General features: G+C 38.0%; 1 protein-coding gene across 5 annotated transcripts in view; it reads left to right on the top strand.

Annotated features, from left to right (window-relative positions):
* Nucleotides 1-25717, top strand: part of BACH2 (BTB domain and CNC homolog 2) — a 364684-nt gene that overhangs the window by 23894 nt on the left and 315073 nt on the right. For 2 of the 5 annotated variants that reach the window (XM_016956002.4, XM_016956005.4), the window contains exon 2: nucleotides 1135-1227. The exons of 2 other annotated variants lie outside the window; for them this stretch is intronic. The gene's annotated coding sequence lies outside the window, so the exon portion shown is untranslated. Of the gene's footprint in view, nucleotides 1-1134; nucleotides 1228-20487; nucleotides 20566-25717 lie in introns of all 5 variants that reach the window. One more of the 5 variants, XM_016956003.4, reaches the window with a different exon arrangement.

The following is a 25717-nucleotide window of genomic DNA, read 5'->3' as shown; positions in this document are numbered from 1 at the left end:
CATTGAGGGATGAGGAGACTGAGGCACATAGCAGTTAAGTTGTGGAACTGTGATTCAAAGCATGGCCACCAGGATCCAGAGCCTGAGTTCTTAGCTACTCTGCTGTCTTGTTTTCTCTCTACTGGGCAATGCAGGTTGCTTGTTAGAGGGGTGATGAGGATTCTCAAATTGCTGGGGATAGCGAGAGGAAGATGAAAATGGCAGGGGTAGTGATAGAAAGATCAAAATGGCAGCAGCACGCTGGCCAATTTTACAAGAGGAAATATTAGGAAAGAAGAGAAGAGGGAGTTTTTCTCAGCTAAGCAGGATCTGGTCAGTGTAAGTGGGTAGCAAAAGATAGAGGTGAGATGTAACAAATCAATAGGCCTTGATGAATGACTGGAATTGAAGAAGAGGGAATAAGCAAAAATGAATCTAAGATTTGGAGCTCGGTTGGCTGGGAGGATAATTCTGCTATTGCAGAAATCAATGAGGTCAATAGACAAGCTCATTTTTCCACAGCAGTAGTGTTGCAGCAAGAAATGAAGGCTTTTGAAGAGCATATGCAGTAGAGACACCATATGCAGGAAAAATGGCTCACTGGAGAGTTGAGAATAACGGAGAGGAGTTCAAGGGAGGGAATGGGGATGATTGGGGGGCTGTCTGCAAGGAGAGAATTGATGTGCTGGGAATAGATGATTTCTGAGGGAGAGAGAAAAACCCAGGGCCTTAAAAAGTGTCCTTGGTCAAGAAGCAGAAGGAGAAAGAGGAGCAGGAAACCATAAAAGAAACAGGCGAAGCAGGAGAGAGAGGAGAATAAAAAGAGAAAAAAAAACCTACTGAACAGTGTCAGACACTACAAAGAAGTCAAGGAGAACAAGAGTGAAAGGGGGACATAAGATTTGACACGGAGGAAGGCCATTTGTACCCTGCACAGTAAGTCTTGGTGACATGGGGAGGTGAAATCCAGTTGCATTAAAGTCTGTGGTACTGCTGAGTTCTTCCTCATGGGCAAGTCCCTGGACCTTTTCTAAGCACTAAATTTGCAGGTAGTTCAATGTCAAGCAGAGAAGGAAGTTGGTTAACAGCACTTGGTTGCATGATACTACATTTTGTTATAGTGACCTAACTGATCTAACATGTTTTGTCTTTCAGCGCGTTCATTCACATAGCTCCCAGTTTTAACATTTCGCCACCTACTGAAGACATCATTTGGGACCAAGCTGATGAGCCCTTGAAGCACAGCAGGTGAGGCAAGGACCTCAGCTTGGTCTTTGTTTCATAAGTTTACACAGCTAGCTTACATTCCCACCAGCAGTGTGAAAGTGTTCCCTTTTTACCAGATCCACGCCAGTATCTATTATTTTTTGTTTTTCAGTTATGTCCGTTCTTACAGGAGTAAGATGGTATCTCGTGCGCTTGTAATTTGCATTTCCCTAATAGAGATGTTGAGTATTTTTTCTTATGTTTGTTGGCTATTTGGATGTCTTCTTTTGAGAATTGTCTGTTCATGTCCTTTGCCCAGTTTTTGATAGGTTCTTTTTAAATTAGTTTATTAGCTTTTAATATAAACATGAGAAAAACCACATAAATTGTAGCATTCTTTTCAAAATAAAACTGCAATCAATACTTGAATGAATCTCCAAGCTCTGAACTTCATAAACAATGTTTTTTCTTTTGTTTTTTTTTCTTTTCCTTTCTTTTTTCTTTTTTTAAATGGGGTTGTTTTTATCTTGCTGATTTGAGTTCCTTGTAGATTCTGGATATTAGTCCTTTGTCAGGTGCATAGTTTGCAAAGATTTTCTCCCACTCTGTGGGTTGTCTTTTTACTCTGTTGATTTTTTAGTTTAATTAGGTCCCAACTATTTATTTTTGTTTTTGTTGCATTTGCTTTTGGGTTCTTAGGCATGAACTTTTTGCCTAAGCCAATGTCTAGAAGAGTTTTTCCAGTGTTCTAGAGTTTTTATGGTTTCAGGTCTTAGATTTAAGTCTTTGATTCATCTTGAGTTGATTTTTGTATAAAGTGAGAGATGAGGATCCAGTTCATTCTTCTACATGTGGCTTGCCAATTATTCCAGCACCATTTATTGAATAGGGTATTCTTTCCTCACTTTATGTTTTTGTTTGCTTTGTCAAAGATCAGTTGGCTGTAAGTATTTGGCTTTATTTCCGGATTCTCTGTTCTGTTCCACTGGTCTATGTGCCTGTTTTTATACCAGCACAATGCTGTTTTGGCAACTATAGCCTTGTAGTATAGTTGGAAATTGGGCAATGTGATGCCTCCAGATTTCTTCTTTTTGCTTTTGTTCTTTTGGCTATGTGTACCTTTTTTTGGTTCCTTATGAATTTTAGGATTGTTTTTTCTAGTTCTATGAAGAATGATGATAGTATTTTGATGGGAATTGCATTGAATCTGTAGATTGCTTTTGTCAGTATGGTCATTTTCATAATATTGATTCTACTCATCCATGAGCATGAAATATGTTTCCATTTGTTTGTGCCATCGATTATTTCTTTCAGCAGTGTTTTGTAGTTTTCCCTGTAGAGATTTTCACCTCCTTGGTTAGGTGTATTCCTAAGTATTTTATTTGTTTATTTAGCAGCTGTTGTAAAAGGGATTTAATTCTTGATTTGATTCTCAGCATGGTCACTGTTGGTGTATAGCAGTGCTACATTGTGTTCATTGATTTTGCCTCCTGAGACCTTACTGATCTAGGAGCTTTTTGGATGAGTCTTTAGAGTTTCTTAGGTAGTACAACCACTCTGGAAAACAGTGTGGAGATTCCTTAAAGAACTAAAAGTAGAACTACCATTCCATCTAGCAATCCCACTATTATCTACCCAAAGGAAAAGAAGTCATTATATGAAAAAGACACTTGCACATGCATGTTTGTAGCAGCACAATTCACAATTTCAAAAATATGGAACCAGCTTAAATACCCATCAACCAATGAGTGGATAAAGAAAATGTGGTATGTATACATCATGAAATACTACTCAGCCATAAAAAGGAACAAAATAATGGCATTCACAGCAATCTGGATGGAATTGGAGACCATTATCCTAAGTGAAGTAACTCAGGAATGGAAAACCAAATATAGTGTATCATAAGAATGATATAATGGACTCTGGAGACTCAGAGGGAAGTTCCACTAGGGAACTTATCCATGTAACCAGAAACCATATGTTCCCCCAAAACTATTGAAATAAAATAAAAATTAAATTAAAAATTTAAAAGTTCACACAGCTGCCCAGCGTGTGTCCCACTCACCGGGGCCATCAGCTTATTCTGTGCATTTCTAAGCATCTTATGAACACACTGATTGTTATAAGGAATCCAAACAATATAGCACTGCCACACTTGGGGCTGCTTTTTGTTTTAGGGCTCTTTTATTATGGAAAGTCCAACCGATATGAAAATAACCTAAATTTTCTCTGACTTCTCAGAAATTCTCAAAACATCAAAATGTGCCCTGTCTTTTGATGCTGGTTACCCCTTGGTGGGAATCCAGGATTTCCTTATTTCAGTGTCACAGCTGTGAGTTGTAAAGCATTTCATTCACCACAATGCTAGTTACAGTTGGTTTTATTTAAGCTGCCAGATTTGGAAATGCACCTCACTATAGCATTAGTTTAAAAAATTTAGGAAGGGGAGAAGAAATTTGTATGTACAAATGATATTTTTTACTTTTGGACTGTAAGTATGTTTTTTGGTTCTTTATTCTTCCCACCAGTTTTTCTGGGTAACTGTGACTTGGTGTATCAACTTTTAGAAAACTCAGAAGACTTAGGAGTATGTAAGCTCTCTCCCTTCCCTTCCCACCCCTCACCCCCAGCATAGAATATTGGTAGGTGAAACTTTATTAAATAGAATCTGCACAGAGTAGTCAGACCTTAGCCCCACCTAACCCTGCCACTTGTCTCTGTTACTGTTTTCTGTTGCTATTAGCATCTTCATTCAGAAGGATGAGAGGGGAGAAAAAAATGAAAATGAAGTTAATTTTGTTTCAGCAAAAGTTAAAGTGTCTGGCTGAACTCTGGGTAGCTGGTTTTGGAGTTGTATGGGGTTTCATTTATTCTCCAGGTCTCTTAGTCTTCACTTGAAAATAGAAACTAGAGTTCATTTTTCCTGACAAGAATGAACTTAATTATTTACCTAGAATGGTTAGTAATCTGTTCTTATTACCAGAAAGCTTTCTTCTGATCTATTTAGTATCTTTTTTCATAAGAGTTTGAATATATTAGCATGTATTCTCAATAGAATCTAATCTTTCATTATTAAAGTTCCTAAATATCTTATATTACTATGTTTTCTCATTATGAACATTGACTCTCATTGTTTAGAGTTTTGCTTCTCTAATTATCTTGGGTGAAGGACCAGTTTTGTTTTTAATTTCCAGTATGTCATGGATTGATAATTTTATAAAATACAATAAAAATGATTTACTAGAAAAATGAAATACTAGAAAAATGAAATTTAAAGAAACTAAAAACATAAGCCTGATTAAACATTTATTATTCTTATAGTCAACAGACATAAAATTACTCTGGCAAGCTGCTGTAAAAAAACTCTAAAGGTCTACTCTCAGTTTCTGTGCTTATTCTGGGACTAGGGCTGGTCTGCAGAGTCCAGTTCGAGTTGCACTGTTGGACAGAATATATACAACTTAGGAGACTGAAGTTCAGTAGATACTAATTTCAGAACATATCCTCAAAGTGGGTTTTTGGGGACTGTCCCCTTCACATTTCTTGCATGTATAAAAGGCAAGTGCAGTTCGGGTACAGTGGTTCACGGCTGTAATCCCAGCACTTTGGGAGGCCAAGGCAGGCAGATCACTTGAGATCAGGGGTTTGAGGCAAATTTGGCCAACATGGTGAAACCTCGTCTCTAAAAATACAAAAATTAGCTGGGCATGGTGGTGTGCACCTGTAATCCCAGCTACTCAGGAGGCTGAGGCATGAGAATTGCCTGAACCCAGGAGGCAGAGGTTGCAGTGAGCCAAGATCATGGCACTGCACTCTAGCCTGGGCGACAGAGCAAGACCCTGTCTTGAAAAAAAAAAAAAAAAAAAAAAAAAAAAGGCAAGTGCAGAAAAAAATGCTGTTTACTCAAACTTTTTCTATTTAAAAAAAAATTATAGGACAATTCATAAAATAATATTTAGGTGAATATAGAAAAAGTTGATTGTTTTTCTCCCACTCCTCTGGTTGTTTCTTTTTCTTTCTCTATACATCATATACATACATACAAACATATACCTTTACATGGAGAAGGGACATTTTTTCTCCTATGAAAATGGCATCATAAACAATACTCTGCAACTTTCTTTAATATTTTGTTACAACATTTATCCTTATCAAATATGAATCTAGTGGCTCTTTTTAACAGTTGCATAATATCCTATGGTATCGTTGTACCATAGTTTATTCAATTATTCCCCAGCTGATATACATTCAAGAGCATTCTAGGTTTTTACCATTCCTAACAACACTGCAGTTAAATTCTTGTACATATATTCATGTGTATCTACTTTGATATTTGAAGGATGGATTCCTAAAAACGGAGTCAATGACTCATGCATGATGTCAGATGATACTCCAAAAAAGTTGCATTGCTGTAGAGTCACACCTGCAAAGTATGAGAGTACCTGTTTGCCTCACCCCTGCCAGGTGTTAGGAATCTTTTTAAGTGTTCTCTCTCTGCGGTGTAAAGTGATCACTAGCTCTTTTAATTTGAGTTCCCCTGATTGCCAGCAAGAGTGTGCGTCTTTTCATATGTTTAAGGGCCTGCTGGATCTTTCTATTCAATTTGGAGGCAACAAAACTTGACAGATTTTATTTTATTAGGTCTTTTGTGTACCAAGTTTTCTGTCTGTGGTACACTCAGTGGTTGGGGTTTATATTATTTGTTCGTTTTAGTAGGGTAGAGGACATGGGAAAAGAACAAAGATACAGTGTTGAGGGTTTTTTGGTGGGGGGGGAGATGTCTTAGTTCTGATTTTCTTTGTCTAACATGTTTTTTTTCTTCAAGATCAGCTTACAGGAAATCCGTCCCTATTTGTGTGTAATGTAAAAAGGGCACAGGGTGGGGCATCTTTATAGCTTGGCATAGTGTATATCGTTATTCAAGATTGCTCAAAGACTATGCGTTGCCATGTGTACTTTTAAAAAATTGAGGTAAGTTCATATAAAATTAACCCTCCTCAAGTGTACAATTCAGTGGCATATAGTACATTTACAGTGCCGTGCGACTGGGACCTCTATCCAGTTCTGAAACATTTTCCTCACCCCCAAAGGAAACTCCGTCCCCATTAAGCAGTCACTCCTCATTCCCCTCATCCCTCAACCCCTGGAAACCACTCATCTGCTTCCTGCGTCTATGGTTTCACCTTTTCTGGATATTTCATATAAATTGAGTCATGCAGTATGTGACTTTTTATGTCTGGCTTTTTTCATTTAGCATAACATTTTTGAGGTTCATTTGTATTGTTGTGTGTATCAGTACTTCATTCCTTATTGTGGCTGGGTAAAATTTTATTGTATGCTACAATATACAATAATTTGTTTATCCATTTACCAGTTGATATTAGGGTTGTTTCCACCTTTTGGCTGCTGTGAACAATCGCCCATGTGCACCTAGATGCCAAGTTAAGTCATAGAGAGGCATGAGGGAAGAAGAAAGACAGCTGAAAAGAACCTCCCATGGAGCATCTTCTGTCTTCTAGAGCCTTCCTCTCTCTGTAGTTGTTCATCTACAGGCTCTTTAGGAGGCTGGGTCAGTCATGGGGCCAGATTTGGGATCTGTTTTCATTGGCTTCAATATCTTCGTTAAACCAGAGATAGACCCTCCATATCACTCCCTCTGGATTTAAAAAGGAATTTACATCCCACCCTCAGGGCACTAGGTCTGCTCTAGCCTCCATGGGTGCAGTGGCCGCAAGGAACATTCATGGCTATTCCTCCATGGTTGTTGCCTCTACCTTTAGCATCTGGGTTGGAGCTTGTAGAATGTGGTGATCAGAAGGAGGAATTGTGCCCACATAGTACCTGGGCATATGACAGTATAGGCTCATTTCCCATCTCTGCAGCCTTAGTCCAGTTATGTACCTCTCAGTTTTCTCCCTGGTAAAATGGCATTACTAATACTTACATCATAGGGTTGTAGAGATCGTTACATGGGATAATGTATAGAGAGCACTGTTACAGTACCATGTGGTAGTACTTGATAAATGTTCATGTTTTCTCTTCTCAATGCTTCTCTGTCCTCTTCTATCTGGTGCCCAGGACATTACATACTTCACAAGGTAGTATTAAGTTTAAAATGAGTTGATAATGCAGATGAAGTCTCTTAGCACCATGCCTGCAACGTAAGTCAACACTCACTATAGATAGAAAGATACCTTACCTTGCAGTTAGGATTTCTCATTGGGAAAATGCCATCCAATTGATTACAAGCCGTCTAAAGTGTTTTAAGTGGTAAAGATCTCACCTGGGTATATTGAGTTGTTCTGCAGCGTGGTGTTTATTACCATAGACACATCGGGCTAATTAAGACAGCCATGTTCAGGATAGATGCACTATCACTAAGATCCTGATGTGTGAGTTGGGCATTTCCCGTCACGTTATCACAAATATATTAAAGAAAGTTACTTTTATATCAAAGTGTTTGCATCCCAAAGAAAATACTTGTACAGCCTAAAATTCTCTTTCTTGTGGAAGCTGACAAGAGACTTCTGTCTTGCCCTCCAGAGTGGTTTAGTATCCTGTTTTGAGCACTCTTTGGGTGCTGTTATTTAGAAATTCTATTTTAGAGCAAATGGGAAGGATTTTATAAAAAAGGGAGAAGCAACTGTCCTCCACCATGCTCTCTCTCAACTGTGTAACAAGCCTCTCTGAGGGTGAAGTGGATCCCCATAATGTGGGCCCCATGTGGGAACCTTTTACAAGGTTTTCTTGTTGTAATGGCTGATATAATTAAAGGAGAGAGTTCATGTTTTGTCTGAAATGGAGCATGCCTTGAGTTACAATGTTTTGTTTTTCTCACCAAATATATCCTGACTATAATAGCAAACAGCTTGTATAAGATTTTTACATAAACATTTGAAAAAGCATTCTTGTCTTCACTGAAATTTTGAAAGCCTTTTAAAAATATTTGTAGCACTTATGTTTTTAAATGTACAGGTCTAACATGCAGTTGTTTATTTGGTAAATTCATTCCATGAGGGTGCTTTGAATCTACCTCCAACCTCTCACGGGTCTCCCAGACTTCCCAGGAACCACCGCTTGACAGCTGGAGAGACAGCAGGTGAACCAGGGTCTCACTGGGAGGGAAAGACGAGGAAACCCCAAAGGGACAGCTTTCTGGAGAAAAATGCCTGGCTGTGAATGCCTCTTCACCTCCATCCCAGATACACACTTCCAGGATGTGCAAATTGAGTCAACATCATGTCTGTAGAGGACAACAACATGTCTTTTGTTAGTCTTGACATTTCTTTAGCCCTAGGCCTCTCAAGTTTTAGATATGTGATGCTCAAGAAATGCATTTACAATTTGAAAACCTGGTGCTCATTAAGTAATTCTTTTAAAACTGTTTTCTTTTCCTTTTGAAAAATTCAAACCTAGAGAGGAGATGAAAGAATCATAAGAAGAACATTTATATACCCTTTGTTTATATTTGCCAATTATTAATATTTGTTATTTTGTCTCTGAATTTATAGTTTTGTATGTGTGTTGGTAAGAGGGGTTCATTTTTTAGAACTATTTAAAAGTAAGTTGCAGACTTACTTTCATGACATTTTTCCCTGAAGACCTCAGCATCATTTCTGAAGAATAAGAACATTTTCCTACGTAACCACAATCCTGTTATAAAGTAAGTCTTAACTGAAAGCTTCAGACAGAGGACAAAAGAGTAAAAAAGGCAGAGATTGAACAAAGCTGTAATTGAACTTGGAAAGTATAAGGAGAAGAAATATAGGGAGGTAATTAGAACTCCTGTTTGGTTCCTTAAAGGATAAATTTTGTATATACCAGTAAATCACTCAATGAATGCAGATTTTCTTCAAATATTTACTTTATCTAGTCCAAGGAGTTTCTCCTGGTGCTCTGAAGTCAGTGTTTTGGCCAGGGTTATAAGCTTTTCAGCCTGTAAATACATTTCTTCAGCATCATCAATCTAAAACCTGAGTGACCACATCCTACTTAGACTTGTGGTTAGGAGCAAATTTTCAAGGGATTTTGCTGGTGCCATTACCTTGAGAACATGGGACCTTCAGTTATTACAGTCAGAAATGTTTACTAATGGGCAGTTAGTGTAAACATGGGAGTCCTTTCCTGACATTTAATTTAGGTTTGAGTAAAAGCTGATGTGTTAGCACACTATTTTGAGAAATAATTTTACAGGCTTGGCAAAATGTTAAGCTTGATGTCATCACAGACTTTTGCAGATTTAGGCTTCAGGAGTCAGTGCAAGAAAAAATGCTGCTCTTATAAAGGCTGAACAGCAGGAACAAAGTTAAGTGGATGGCATGTAGATGCATCACTAATTTGTCTATTTTAAAACAAAGATATACATTTTCTTGATACCACTAGCTTATAGAACATTAAACAAATTAAAAGGTTTATTTGGACTGTTTCCCTGAAAGCCTCCTTCTTCGGTAGGATTTAATATTTTGCCAGAAGAATTATGTTTGGGGATTTATTTTTCAAATTTTTTAAAAAAGCTATTTTCACTAAGCTTTGGGAGGGGAACCATATTAAGCTGTCTGTCTAACTAAGCACATCAGGCATCATCATGTCAAGAATGAGAAACTATGTGTTTCCTTTAACAGCAGTGTATGTCATAGAGATGTTTGACCCATGATTTTTCATGAAAAGGTCTATTTTCAGTAAACTCTTGTGCTTACCTAGTGTCTTCAATGTGATAACTGGCCTCCCACTGATCAGGGGTGAGATGCATCACAGAGAGTTTGAAACTACACATTTTGTCTTTTATTTCCTTTTTCTTTTTACTCTTTCAGCCTTCAGTGGCCATGGAGATTTTTTATTTTAAATTCCAATTTTACATATCAAATTTACAAACTGTGACTTTTAAAATAATTGTTGTACTCTTTTCTGTGAGTGAATTTTAAAAAGCATTTAATGTAAAATGCATGTGTAGTTTCTTGTGTATCAAAGCCATGCTTTTCCTTAGCTCAGCTTAATCGTCTCCTGTTTCCAATTTGTGTTAGAAAGTTCTGTGTGAAATGTGAACTCTAGTTTATATACTTACTAACAGTTAATGCGTGTCCCTTGGGATAATAGCTCTTGAGCTATCTTTGTGGCTGTCTTACGTAGACCATTTGAATCTTTCTCCTTTAATGCCAAGTATCCACTTTTCACGTGTAAATTGGAGATGTCACTACCTGCACTTGGACACCAGTGTGTGCATGTAATGTTGATTGGTGTCATCATGGTTTTTGGCTACTCTGTGATAATTTTGTTGTTCAGAGGCAAATTTTGTGAGGCCAAACTTCGGAGATTGGGTCTGTACATCATTCATTCTTTCAGTCAGTAAACATCCATTTAGTGCCTACTCTGTGTCAGTGCTAGTCAAAAAGGAACAGGGCAGGATTGCTGTCCTGGAATCATGTGCACGCATGGTACCCATGAATGGGTACTAACAGCACAACAGCCACTTGAATGGCCTGGGAATGGGGTGTGGGGATGGGAAGGGGCTCCACAGATAGGTGAATTGGTCTGTAAAAGTCATCGCTGTACAAATGAATCCCAAACCAAACATTGAAAGAATGCACAGTAGATTCCCTCAGTTAGGACAGGGTCATAGAGCATTTTGGGCAAAGAGCCCATACAAGGCCATAGAAGCATGAAACATATGCCACATTGTATGAATTTCAAATAACTTCATATAATGAGAGTTTGGGAACATGGAGAAGGTAGTGGAGGAAGATCAGACTAAAACTGATTATAAAGGACCTTACGTACCATGCCAAGGAGGCTGGCCTTCATCCTGTAGTCAGTGGGGAACAACTTCAGGAATCTCAATGCAGAGGTTTCGTGATGAAATTTGTGCTTTAGAAATATTCTCTTGCAGCACTATGGAGGTACAGATAAGTAGGAATGGAATCCAAGGCGAGAGGGTCACTCTGCTCCTACAGAAGTTCATGGGGCAGTGGCAGTGGGGAGATAAGGAGATGATGGTGCTGAGAGCCAGTTAAGAAATAGAATCCTCAGAACTTGGTAACTGATTGATTATGAGTATTGAGACTACATGGGTGACTACATGAGTGATCTCATCAGTATATAAGTATATAAGTGCTCAATTAGATCATGAGATCAAGGGGCGATATTAATGTAGGAAACAGAGAACAGAGAGAACCAATGATATAAGCCCTAGGAAGTGGACTTTTAAGGAGGAAGCAAATAAAAAGAAGCTTTAGAAGGAATGATCTGAGGGTATGAGGAAAACCTGAGGATAGGGTGCTCCACGAACCCAAAGCAGGAATCTGCAGAAGGAGGGAGTAGTCAAGAATGTTGAATACTTCAGAGGGGTCAAGCAAGGGTTCCAGGATGTGTCAACTGGTAGGTTCAGTAATCCTAGCAAGAGCAATTAGTGGGTGGTGAAAAATAAGAAATGGGATGGTTCATTTTTACTACTCTTTCAAGGAGCTTAGATATGAAGGGAAGGAGAGCAAGAGTTGTCAAGGAACATTTTTTTAATATTCTTTTTCAAGGTTAAAATCTCAAGCAAGTTTACATCCTGGAGGATAGATATAATCCATTAGACAGGAAGAAGAAGGAGATAACTGATGGAATAATGTCTCTAAGCAGATCTGATGGCACGTAAGCTAGAACACATGGCAAGATTAGCTTTGGGCTAGACAAAGGACAACTCAGTTTTTAATAGATGGGAACAAAGGAGGAAAGACTGGGTGTGGATATGGATAAGGGATTGTAGGTCTTGAAAGTTGGAAGTCTGAGGGGTGTAGTGTCCATGAAAATAAGTGCTTAGATCTATAGCTAGAAGCATAGTTGACTGATGGCCCAACTGCTGCCCCTCTGCAGCCACCCTTGCATTGTACTAAACTACAAATTGCCACTAGTGTCTCCCAGTCATGACCAAGCACAATAGGGGCTCCTATTGCAGGCTCATTCCTGTGGGACGCAGGACTTTTCCAGTGGGCCAAATTGGCTCAAGAACTCCTATTGGCCTGAGCAGACCTTTCTTGGAACTGTGTTGGAATCCAAGACTTCCTAGCCATTCCTTCTTCCTTTCCTCTCCATGTCCATAGGTGTGGTTTGAAGGACCTCCCACATTCTGTGGCTTCCTTTCTCAATATATCTTTTGCATTTCTAGTTCTATCTTGGTACCTGCTTCTGGGTAGACCCAAACTAACATAAAGAATTTGGTCGAAATGTGTATATTATTAAGGTAATGCTAGCTGCTGTAAAAATAACTTCTCAGTTCAACAACGTGTACATCATTCAGACAGAAAATTAGTAAGAAATGCAGGACTTGAATTGCATTTTTGGCCAAATGGACGCAATAGACATGTACAGAATTTTCCATCCAACAGCAGCAGAATGTAAGTTTTTCTAGAGTACACATAGAACATTCTCCAGGATAGACCATATGTTAGGCCACAAAATTTAAGATTGAAATGATGTCTAGTATCGTTTCAGATATAACTTCAAACCACAGTGGTATAAACTAGACATCAGTGACAGGAGGAATCTTGAAAAATTCACAAATATCTGGAACATAAACAACATGCCCCAGAACAGCCAATGGGTCAAAGAAGAAATTAAAAGATAAATTTAAAAAATGCCTTGAGACAAATGACAATGGAAACACAATATACCAGAACTGATGGGATGTAGGAGAAGCAGTTCTGAGAGGAAAGTTTATAGCAATATATGCCTACATTAGAAAAGAAGAAAGATCTCAAATGAATAGTGTGACATTACACCTCAAGGAACTAGAAAAAGAACAAACTAAAACCAGATTAGTAGAAGGAAAGAAATAAAAATCAGAACAAACATAAACCGAATGGATAATAGAAAAGCCACAGGAAGAATCAATAAACTTAAGAGTTGGGTTTTTTTTTAAGTAAAATTGGCAAACCCATAGATAGTCTAACAAAGAAAAAAGAAAACTCAAGTAAAACCAAAAATGAAATTGAAGAAATTACAACAGACACCTCGGGAATAAAAAGGATGATAAGTCCCTATTACGAACAATTATATGCCAACAAATTGGATGGCCTGGAGGAAACAGATAAATTCCTAGGAAAATGCAACCTACCAGGATTGACTCAGGAAGAAATAGAAAGCCTGTAACAGACCAATCACAAATAGATTGGAGAAGTAATGAAAAACCTCTCAACAAAGACAAGCCCAGGAACAGATAGCTTCACAGCTGAGTTCTACCAAACATTCAAAGAATTGATACCAGTACTTCTTAAACTCTTCCAAAAAAATAGAACTAGAAGGAATACTTTCAAACACATTTTATGAGGCCAGGATCACCCTGATACCCAGCCAGCCAAAGACATCACAAGAAAAGAAAATTTAAATCCAATTTCTCTGATGAATATTGGTGCAAAAAGCCCCAGTAAAATATTAGGAAACCAAATCCAACAACACATCAAAAAGATTACATGTCATGACTAAGTGGGATTTATCCCTGGCATACAAAGCTGGTTTAACATCTGCAGATCAATCAGTAGTGATACATTGCATTAACAGAATGAAAGATAAAAATCACATGATAATCTTAATTGACACAGAAAAAGCATTTGACAAAGTCCAACATCCTTTATTGAGAAAAATGCTCAATAGTGTATGTATAGAAGGAAAGCTTCTCTATGTAATAAAGGCCATTTATGAAAAACCCACAGCTAACATTATAATACATGGGGGAAAACTGAAAGTTTTTCCATGAAGGTCTAGTATCAGGCAGGCATGGACGCCCACTTTCACCACTTCTATTCAACATAGTACTGGAAGTACCAGCAATAGTAATTAGATAAGGAAAAGAAATTAAAGGCATTGAGGTCAGGAAGAAGTAAAGTTATCTCTATTTGCAGATGGTGTGATCCTATATTGTAGGGGGGGGAAAAAGCCCCTGCAGATTCCACACAAAAAAACTGTTAGAACAACGAATGAATTCAGTAAAGCTGTGGGGTGCAAAATCAACATGCAAAATCAGTTGCGTTTTTTTCCATACCAATTACAGTCTGTTTGAAAAGAACATGAAGAAAATGGTCCCACTTAACAAAGCATCAAAAAGAACAAAATACCTAGGAATAAATTCAACCAATGTGAAAGATGTGTACACTGAAAACTATAAAACATTAATGAAAGAAATTAAGCACAAAAAAATGGAAAGATATCCCATGCTCATGGATCAGAAGAATTAATATTGTTGAAATGTCCATAGTACCCAAAGCAATATACAGATTCAGTGCAATCTCTATCAAAATCCCAGTGACCTTCTTCACAGAAATAGAAAAAATGCTTCTTAAATTTGTACAGAACCATGAAAGACCCTGAATAGCCAAAACAATTATGAAAAAGCAAAACAAAGTTGGAGGTATTATACTTCCTGATTTAAAAATTATATTACAAAGTCGTAGTAATAAAGACAGTATTATACAGGCATAAAAACAGATACATAGACCAGTGGAACAGAATAGAGAGTCCAGAAATAAATCCACGTATATATAGTCAACTAATTTTTGACAAGGGCACCAAGAAGACACAATGGGAAAAGAATAGTCTCTTTGATATGATGTTAAGAAAACTGGATTTCCACATGCAAAAGAATGGAATTGGACTGTTATCGTATACCACATACAAAAATCAACTCAAAATTGATAAAAGACCTAAATGTAAAAGCAGAAACTATAAAACTCCTACACAGGAACATAGGGGAATAGCTCCTGGACATTGGCGTTGGTAGTCAGCTTTTGGATATCACAACAAGAGCTCAGGCCACAAAAGCAAAATTAAATAAATGGGGGCTGGGCGCAGTGGCTCACGCCTGTAATCCCGGCACTTTTGGGAGGCTGAGGTAGGGGGATCACAAGGTCAGGAGATGGAGACCATCCTGGCCAACACGGTGAAACCCCGTCTCTACTAAAAATACAAAAATTAGCTGGGTGTGGTGGCGCACACCTGTAATTCCAGCTACTTGGGAGGCTGAGGCAGGAGAATTGCTTGAACCCAGGAGGCCGAGATTGTAGTGAGCCGAGATGGCACCACTGCACTCTAGCCTGGAGGACAGAGTGAGACTCCATCTCAAAAATAAAATAAATAAATGGGACTACACCAAACTAGAAAGTTTCTGTACAGTAAAGGAAACAATCAACAAAGTGAAGTAGCAGCCTACAGATTGGGAAAAAATTCCAATCAGTATATCCCAATATCCCAGTGTACATCAGATATATTGCAAATCATGTATTTGGTAAGGAGTTAGTAGCCAAAATTTATCAGGAACTCATACAACTCAATAGCAAAGAACAAACGAATTACCTGATTTATAAAACGGGCAAAAGGCCTGAATAGACATTTTTCTAAAGAAGACACAAAGATGGCCACAGGCATATGAAAGGGTACACAACATCATATCAGGGAAATGCAAATCAAAACCACTGTGATTTACCTCCTCACAACTGTTAGGATGGCTGTTATCAAAAAGTCAAAAGATAACAAATGTTGGTGAGGATGTGGAGGACTCTTGTCCACTGTTGGTGGGAATGTAGATTGGGTATAGCCGTTATGGAAAACGTTATAGAGGTTTCTAAAGAAATTAAAAACAGAACTACCATATATGACCCAGCCATTCCTTTTCTGGGCATATACCCAAAGGAAATGAAATCACCACCTCATAAAGATGTCTGCACTCCCATGTTCACTGCAGCATGATTCACAATAACTAAGATATGGAAACAACCTAAGTGTCTGATGATGGACAAATAGAGAAAGAAGTGGCTGTAAGTATACCACATTTGGTTTATACCAAATGAATATTATTCAGCCCTAGAAAATAATGAGAGCTTGTCATTTGCCACAACATGGGAAAGCCCATTGTGCTAAGCGAAATACGCCAAAGAAAGACATATTATATGATCTTACTTATATGTGGAACCAAAAAAATTTCAAATATGCAGAGAGAATACAACAGTGGTTACCAGGGATATGGGTTGTGGGCAGGAAATGGAGAGATGTAGGTCAGAGGATACAAAGTAGTATGAACAAGTATAGAGATCTAATGTGCAGTATGAAGACTATAGGTAGTAATGGGATTCATGCTAAATGAGATTTTAGCTGCTCTTAACATAAAAACAAAAATAGGGTAACTGAGATGATGGATATGTTAATTTGCTTCACTACAGTAATCTTTTTACTATCTATATTAAGCCTATAACATCACGTTGTATACCATAAATATACGTAATAAAAATTATTTTTCAAAATAAAAAAATACAAGATAACTTCTCAACATTTCACTGTTCTAACACAAGTTTCTTCCTTATTCACATGAGGTCTTAAATGGGTGTTGATGAATGGTGGGTGACATTTTCCTCCTGGAAATCCTTCAGGAATTCAGATTCCTTCCATCTTGTAGTTTCTCCATCGTCACCATGTGACTCCCAGAGTTACTGTGCTTGTTTGCATCACATCAAGAGAGGGGGAAAAACATGGAAGGTTACACATGGAAGGTTTTTATGGAGTAGGCCTAGAAATTAGCATAGAAATTAGGCCTAGAAATTAGCATAATCACTTTCACTTATATTTCGTGGTAGAAGTCAATCACATGTCACCAACTAGCTGCAAAGGAGGCTGGAAAACGTGGGCCAGCTGTGCACCAGGAAGAAGACACTATAAGTTTCATGGAATAGTCCCTGTGGGAAGTGGGAGGACACAGCTAATGCTATGAGGCCTGGATTTATCACACTGTACGTTTTATGTGAGGTTTTTTTTTTTCCCCAGGAGCTTCAACATTGAGTTCACTGGTGAAGTTGCTGAGAAAGCAGGTGGTTGAGTTTGAAATTCAGAATTTGGAGGTTCAAAACTGAATAGTTTTAAAAGGAAAACTTGGGCAAGTCTCCGTTGGAAAATGTCTTTTCAGTGTTTCGGTACATTTTGGGGTTGATATGAGAAGGGCATAGTCACAACATATGTCACTCTGTGTGTTGCTGGTTTTGGGTCCTGCACCTGGACAACCAAACAGGACTGGCCCCTTCGTTCCTGCTTCACGTTGGACCCTTCAGTCGGAGATAGTATGACTTACAGAGGGAGAGATGTTTTCAAACCCTGTGAAACCACCCATTGTTCAGATGAACCATTTATCTTGCACTTTTCTCTAATACAAATGAATGAACCTTGCTGCTTCTAGCTAGTACCCTTATTCACCTGCTCTTCTGGTGGTATGCAGTGCTCATTACGTTTTTTGCTTTTGCAAATTTGTCTCATTGTGTTTCCTTTGCTTAAAGTTGGCTGTCTTCTTCTTCCCTCTTCTCTTCCCTTAAATCATTGTCAATCCAAATCCTGGACAACCTGTCCTCTCAGGCCCAACTCAAATGCCATCTCCTCTGTCATTCTCCCCATTTACCACAGTTGAGTGCCTCCTGTCTTCCTGACACCCTTTGGGTCTCAGTTTCACCACTCAGGTGGCCCATGGCTGCCTTGATACTTTTGTATGAGTCTTTCACCTACTAGATTTAAAACTTGATGATAGAACTGTGACTTCCTAGTACTTACTTGCTCTTAGCACAATGTCTTACACACAGTACATTTTTAGTAAACAATTGTTGAGTGAAAATGAATAAATATTGCTTATTGTGGAGCAGATAGAATGAAGTTCAGTTTGGAGAATCAGTCTTGTGTGGCCACAGATCACATGAGGAATGTAAAAATTAAATAAATAAAACAAGCCTAAGATAATGTGTTAGAAGGGGAGAAAGGCCTGTACTGATTTTTTGCATCTCTAATGATCATAGAGATATGATTTGTATTATTTATGTGGGCTAGAAAAGGGGATCTCTATTAGGGCCCTGAAGTTTGTGAAGGCTCCAGCCACCCATCTGATGTTGAAAAAGTCAATTGATTGAGAACCCACTGTATTTACAATCTTGACTTATTTTGGAGCATTAATGGAGGCAAACTGAGATTTGGGTTGGTTGGTTGTAGGGAGTATAAGTTATATCAATGCTCAGGGGAGTAGTTTTGAGTTTGAAACATTACAATAACTTCTTCAGGCTTTTAAGATGTACATAAAATACTTGTAAGTGGATGATAATGAATTGACAAGAGACCTCTTTATACAGCTAGAATATATCAAGTTGTTACTTTTCTACAAATCTCCTTATAGATTGGGTTTTGCTGGTACTGTTTTTATGGTTGTAGTTGTTTATTGTAGGATAAAAGTCCAAGAGGAAATGTCTCTTAAATATAAAATGTATATTCTAAATATAATATATAGATACTATGTATAAGCTATTTTTCTGCTCTAGGTCCTTTTTATTTTCTTAAAGCCAAACATATTGTGTGTGATTCAAACAGGTAGAGAGCAATTAATTTAAAAGTGGCCTAAAACCCACCTTCCTCTACTACCTTTGAGGGGCATTATACCATCATATGATCCAGGATTTATATAGCAGATTATTTTATCACTACTCCCTTAGAGCAACCAATCAATCAGCTTCATTTTATTAGGATGCTTTAATATACCCATTTTAAAAATGTTTATTTAATATTTTTAAGTAATTTTTGAAAAGATCTAGGAAGATTCACATACTCATTTTTTCATGAACAAATTATGCTGTATACTTAATTGAGTCTGTCTGTAGGGATCATTTATTTCTATTCATCAACTCTTTACCAAGCTTCATACTAGATATTGAGATGATAGTCTATTGATTTTGTTTCTCTCTCTCATGTTTTTCTAGTATGTCTTATCTTTTGGGGTTTATTTCTGGCCCTGGAGATCATTCTTTTATGTCAGTTCTCAGCTAGTTGTGATTTGTTGCTAAATTACCTGCATTCAAGTTTTTATAAATGAATGTAGATATTTTGAAAACTATTTCTTTTAGGATACTAAACAGTAAGACAAAGATACACTGCACAATTGTGTACAAAAGGTCTTTTGGAATATGACTTCTTTGTTAAAAGCAATTTGTGCCATGGTAGTTTTAAAAAAAATAGTTCGGCAATGATGTTTTCATTTATGACTATGTACATACTGCATTTGAGCAGAGAGAAGTTTTTTATTATGACTAAGGCCTCTGTGTAACCAACTTCAGGTCAAATATGAAATATATGGTGTAACAAGTGCTGTGTTTTCTCTTTAAAATACACTTGGATTCTTCCACGAGGTATATTAAAAATGCTTTGACATCATTATTTCATCTTGAGTTACCCTTTCATTCACCAGCTTGGTTGGAGAAAATTAACTCTTCAATACATGATACAGAAAATCTGTTGATGCAGCCTCCCTCCAGTTCTTAGTATTTAATTTCATGAGGGACATAGCACTTTTCCCCATGCAATTACAGATTGGTAGAGTTGAGCAAGACCTTAAACATCCTGAAGCTTAACACCCATCAAATGCAGATACCTCTTCTAAGGTATCCTAATTTCTATATCGAAAATAATTCTAATTATCAGTTTACTTGGCAAATCTGCCATAATAAAGTCTTTTTCAAAGTTATCTATGATCAGTTCCCCTCAATATTTCTCATAATATTAGTTCCACAGTCATTCTGATCTCACTCCTTTTTGCTTTCTCCAGTTTATCAGAAAGTTCCTTAAAATGTAGTGGACAAATTATAGAAGTACCTCCCTTTTTTTTTTGAGGCAAGATTTCACTCCTGTCATCCAGGTTGGAGTACAGTGGCGCAATCTTGGCTCACTGCGCCCTTCACCTCCCAGGCTCAAGCAATTCTCCTGCCTCAGCCTCCCAGGTAGCTGGGTCTACAGTTGCATACCACCATGCCTAGCTAATTTGTGTATGTCTTGTAGAGACGAGTTTTGCCATGTTACCCAAGCTGGTCTTGAACTCCTGACCTCAAGTGGTCCGCCTGCTTTGGCCTCCCAAAGTGCTGGGATTATAGGCGTGAGCCACTGCACCTGGCCCTAAAGCTACTCTTTCTGAGCAGTTTGAGAGGGACTGTGGCTTATCTGGCCTTGAGAACAGTGTCTTTATTAATGCAGCCTAAGAGTACATTTTTGCAAACCCATCACACTGCCTGTATTGAATCAAGAGGCTGCTGGACCTCCATGTACTGACCATACAGGACCTCACATTTGAGCCTAGTAAACTTGACTATATTCATTTTGGCCTATTTTTAACCTTGTGAGAACTTTTGTAATCCTGTTTCTGGCATCCCTGGTATTGTGTTTTTGTACCAATACAGCTTCTGGATCATTGTCTCAATCATTGATAAAAATGGGCAAATACAGACTTTCTGTCCAGAGTGATAATCATATCCATTACTTTTGCTTTAGATAAGAGTGTTGCTGTTGATCATCTTTGCCTGGGAAGTTGAATGATAAAGCCAGAAGAAAGCATGCTTTCTGATCATTGTAAGTTTTACTTTTAAGGAAAGAGACTAAAAAAATTAAGCAGGAAATTTAAATTTTATTAATATCATCTCATATACTTTAGAAGATCTAAAACTGTTAAAAGACACAAAATGGTTTACACCGGAGCCTGGTTATAACCTTTCTTTGGTAGCCCATAGCTTTGGGGCCCAAAGCTCTCTTTGATTTGAGTCAGAGACCTTCCCATGTGCCCAGGAATTTTGATTATGGCAGGTGATATTATCAAGTCTTCATCAGATTTGGCTGGAGGGAAAAGCTGTCTGTCACCAAGTTGTGTGAATCTTTGTATTGCTAAATAAGGATACCCGGGCAGTCTTAAAACTGGTGCCTTATGTTATTTGAACTTTAAAATATTGTGATGTTCATGTTTGCTCAGGCTGGCTACTCCAGTTTTGTTACAACATAGTGCTGCTCAAACCATGGTTGAAAGTTTGATGCTAAAAAGCACAGTGTATTTGAGCATAGTCAATTCTAAAAAAAATTTTGTTTTCTTTCTTCCTTCCTTCTCCTTTCCTTTCTTCTTTCTGTCTTGAAATCTGTGGATTGAACTTTCCCACCCCTGGAAAAACAACTCAGAAAGTATATCATGTGTCATCACTATCATCTTCCTTTTATCAGTGCAGGTTTATAGAAAGTGTTCTCATATCATCCTGAATCATTTCTACAAACTATAAAACAAAATTAACTTTCCATTACAATCCTAACAATTGTAATAAATGATCCTATTAGAAGCTTTTACTTCCATCCTGTGAAGTATATCATGCTGAGGGGAAAGTTGCATCTTCATTAGTCACCCATGACTTACTCCAGGTGTTACCCTCTAGGTTAGAAAGAGAGAGGGCAAAATACCCTGGTGACACATACGTTTTTTAAGGGAAAAAATTCTGAAAGCAAAAGGGTTCTCTCTTTTTTTAATATGACTAGCAAAAGAGTGTTGATTAAGATGTGTCAAGCAGGTGCTGGGTATGTGCTAAACTAATGGTTTTCAGAGTACTGAGTGGCTATTTTTAAATGTTTCTATATCATTCTCAGTTAAGCTGCTGGATGAAAAGTACAAAAGGCTAAAAATATTTACAGTTTCAGTAATGTCTGTTTTAAAAGAAACCATCCGTGTCTATGGCCACACCACCCTGAACGTGCCTGATCTTGTCTAAAAAAAACCATCCTGTGTGATTTTTCTTCTTTTCCATTTGAAGGAAAAGAATATTATGGCTTACAGAGAAGTGGTTGAAAGCAGTTTGTTCAACACTGAGGTTTTTAGGAAAAAATGGCCATCAAAAGGACAGTAAGTTGGGTTACAAATCATGAGGATTTAAAAAAAAACTAGTTGATTATTATTCCTTGTACTATATTATTATTACTATTTTTGTATTATTAACTGTAGTTCCAACTGAAAATAGTATTATCTTTGAAACTTTTTGTATGGAGTTAGGAGACAAGTTGCTGGTATCAGATTACTTGGGCCTATATCTCAGCTCTATCCCTTGGATATGTGATCCTGGATAAATTGTTTAACCTCTTTGTGCCTCAGTGTACCCATCTGTAAAATAGAATAATAATAGTGCCTTCCTGCTAAGGTTGTTGTGATTAAATGAGATGATGCTCTGCTTAACATGGTAAGTACTCAGTAAATGTTTGTTATGCTTATTTTTTTCATTTAAAAAAATTTTTGGTTAAATGAACACATTCTCTTAACCATTTTTGAGTATATAACTCAGTAATATTAGCTATATTTACATCGTAGTGTAACAAATCTTTAGAATTTTTCATCTGGCAAAACTGAAATGTTTATTATGTTTTAAAAGCTCATTTTTCTTCAGAGTCAGTTACACAGCTGTGTGGACGTAACACAGGAATGCAAGCACCATCGGGGCAGGGAGTTTAGACTCTTCTGTTCATTGCTGTATCACAAGTGCCACGATCAGCATCTGGCCCATAACAGGGCTCAATCAGTATCTGTCGAATGAATGAATGAATGAATGAACAGTGAGGCTTCATTTGACAAACTACATGTGTGTTTGAAAATTATTTCTTAAATGGTAAATCCATTTTTAGGAGTGATTTTAAGTATACATGGAAAGTTGACTCCTTTCGGAGGGTGAAGTGATTTCTAAAACAACTGTTTTGTAATTATTTAGCAGTTCTGGCTTTGGTAGGTCAACTTTTCTTAAACTGGAAAAAAAAATAGTATTCTTAGCGTAGATTGCAAAAGGAAAGAGGATATGTTAGATGATTTGCCCAAAATTTAAACAGGATTCGCTTTTTAAATTCAAGCCTTTTTGCTTTCATTCAGATCTGGTCACCAGACTTACTTTTTCCTTAAGGCATATATGAATCATCTTGTTCTTTCATTCAGAAATCAAAAGTTCAGGCCTAGATCAGTATTTACCAAAACTGGTGGAACACTACCTTTCCACTGAGAGTGCATTACCTTTTTTTGAGTCTTTGAAAAGAATGTCAGCTGAACATGGTCTGGAAGTGGCCAAAACTCTGTGGGTGGGGAGAAAGGAAGAAATAACCTATCTCCCATTTAAAAACCTACCACCTATTAAATAAACGGCAGTCTTGTTCTGTGGAGTATTCATTTGGGTTATCTATTCTGATGAACAAATACAAATTCTTGGTAGGGTTTTCTTGCTTCTGGATAAAATGCTTAGTGTTGCTTTTTGTTGTTCAATCTTAGGTTTTGTTTTATTTTGTTTTTCAGGGTCTCACTCTGTCAACCAGGCTAGAGTGCAGTAGCGCAATCATGGTTCATGGCAGCCTTAGCAGCTCCCTGGGCTCAGGTGATTCCCCCACGTCAGCCTCCCGAGTAGTTGAGACTATAGGCACGCACCACCACACCCTGCTAATTTTTGTGTTTGTAGTAGAGATGGGAGTCTCACCATGTTGCTCAGGCTGGTCTCGAACTCCTGGACTCGAGTGATTTGCCCACTTTGGCCTCCCAAAGTGCTGGCATTACAGGCATGAGCCACTGCGCCTGGCCTGTTTTTATGATATGTATTGAAATGCTCCAATAGCATTTTATTTTTATTTAAACACTGCTGTTAGGTAGTTGGCACAAAATGTGTCTTATGCCAAAGTTTACTTCCTTCTACCAAGGAAAGGGGACTCTGTCTCCTGGACTTTGCAGTTATGGGAGGAAGATGACAGGAAGCTACATCATCTGCCAGGATTTTTATGGGGCCACATCACATACAGTGCCTGTCTGTAACTAAGAGCAAGAGCACATCTCTCCTTTCAGCTGTTGTTTAGCAAACCCTCACTCTGCTCCCATGGCAAAGACAGTCACTCATCTTCCAAATTGTGGTATCTTGAGTCATTTCCATTATGACTTGTCTTCTGAAAAGTGATAAAGGAAAATCATCTTACCTAGTCATTTTTTCCCATTCTACAAGACAAAGTTTATCTCTGAATCAGAGAGCATAAATCTCTGTTCCCTCTCTGAGATAATAAAATATTTTCATATTTAAATTTTCTGTTAACAGGAAAATGTACAAAACCTTCCCAAATTTTTAACTCCTTCTTTTGATTCTATACCTACATTGGTTTTTATTTGGATTTGAAACCAAATAAAAGACCGTTTCATGGTCTGGGCCCTTGGGACAGGGTAGTAGTGAAGCAGCCAGTTCATTTATTCTTCATCTGCCCTGCCATGGCTTCCTGTTGCACTAAGAATCCAGCCTCCTCCTCGGAGTTGGTGGGAGTCTGCTGACCTGGCCCCAGCCAGGCTCTCTGGCCTCATGCAGCCATTTTCCCTTCATTGACCCCATACCACCACTGTGACCAGGTGCACCAGGCTCTTCCTGAGGCTGCTTTTCTCCCTGAAATGCCCACCCCACCTCCCACTTTTCATTTTTCTAACTCTTGTTCATCTCCTTCACTTGCATTGTAACATCACATCCTCTGAGAAGCCTTTCCTGATCTCCACCCTTAATGAGCACCACCCAGTTGTCCATACTTTCCTTTCTCCTTTCTTTCCCAGCCCTTATTAGAACTTTAATTTCATATTTGGCCATACATTTGTTTCTTTAATAGTTTTCTCTCCCATTAGTCTATGAGCCCATTAGGGATCACGGCTATTTTGTCTGCTGTATGTAATATCCACTTCCTAGCAAGCAGGACACACTCAAGGAATAGTTATTGAATAATCATTTAAAAATATTTTTTATTAAATGAAAAGTATAAATATCCAATTCTAAGAATGTGCAATTCTGTCAGGAGTGTTAAGTACTGAAAAAACGACAGCAGATTAGTTAATTGGTTGATTTCACAAACATCTGTAGATTGTTGACAGTGCACTATGATGTGCTGTTCTAGGTGCTGAGTACATGTGGACGGGTTGTTGCCTGGCTTTGCAGAGGTCTCACCTTGGGGAGATAGCAAAGAGACACAATGAGGAATAAAATTAGTGCCTTTCTCTCAAGGAGCATATTTATTCATTCATGTAACAAACATTTGTTGAGCACCTATGATATACTCTAAGCTAGAACACACGTGAATGTAATGAGTATAACATACAAGAGAGTAAAATTAATCTCCAAGAAAGATACAGAATGCTGTAGGGATGAAGATTAAGAAATGCTGTCTGATTAGGGACATCAGAGAGCATCCTGGATAAAGCAGAGACCGAAGTGCTACTTGAAGAATAGGTTCAACTTTGACAGCTGAAGCTATGAGGGAGGAAATTCTAGGCATGGGAACCACTTGGGTAAAGGCATGGAGATGGGAAAACATTCCAGGGGTAGCTATTAACCCTTTTTAACTGAAGCATAGGGTGGATGATGGTGAATAAGAAGAAATTAGACTAAAAAAGTAGGTAGAGGCTGTACTTTAGGGGAGTGAAGAATTCCTGTAAGTTTAGAAAAAGATGATTTTAATTACCTTAAATAAGGCAGTAATGGTACTAATATTGCTGTTTGGTAGCCCTTAGGAAAATGATACTTGTGACTTGGTACAGTGGCTCACACCTGCAATTCCAGCACTTTGGGAGATTGAGGTGGGAGGATTGCTTGAGGCCGGGAGTTCAAGACCAGCCTGGGCAACATAGCAAGACCCCATCTCAAAAAAAAAGAATAACTGTACATGGTGGTGCATGCCTGTAGTCCCAGCTACTAAGGAGGTTGAAACAGGA

Source organism: Pan troglodytes, chromosome 5 (assembly GCF_028858775.2).
Source record: "Pan troglodytes isolate AG18354 chromosome 5, NHGRI_mPanTro3-v2.0_pri, whole genome shotgun sequence".
Classification (NCBI taxonomy): domain Eukaryota; kingdom Metazoa; phylum Chordata; class Mammalia; order Primates; family Hominidae; genus Pan; species Pan troglodytes.
The sequence above is the reverse complement of the archived record's forward strand: the minus strand, read 5'-3'. Positions and strand labels throughout refer to the sequence as shown.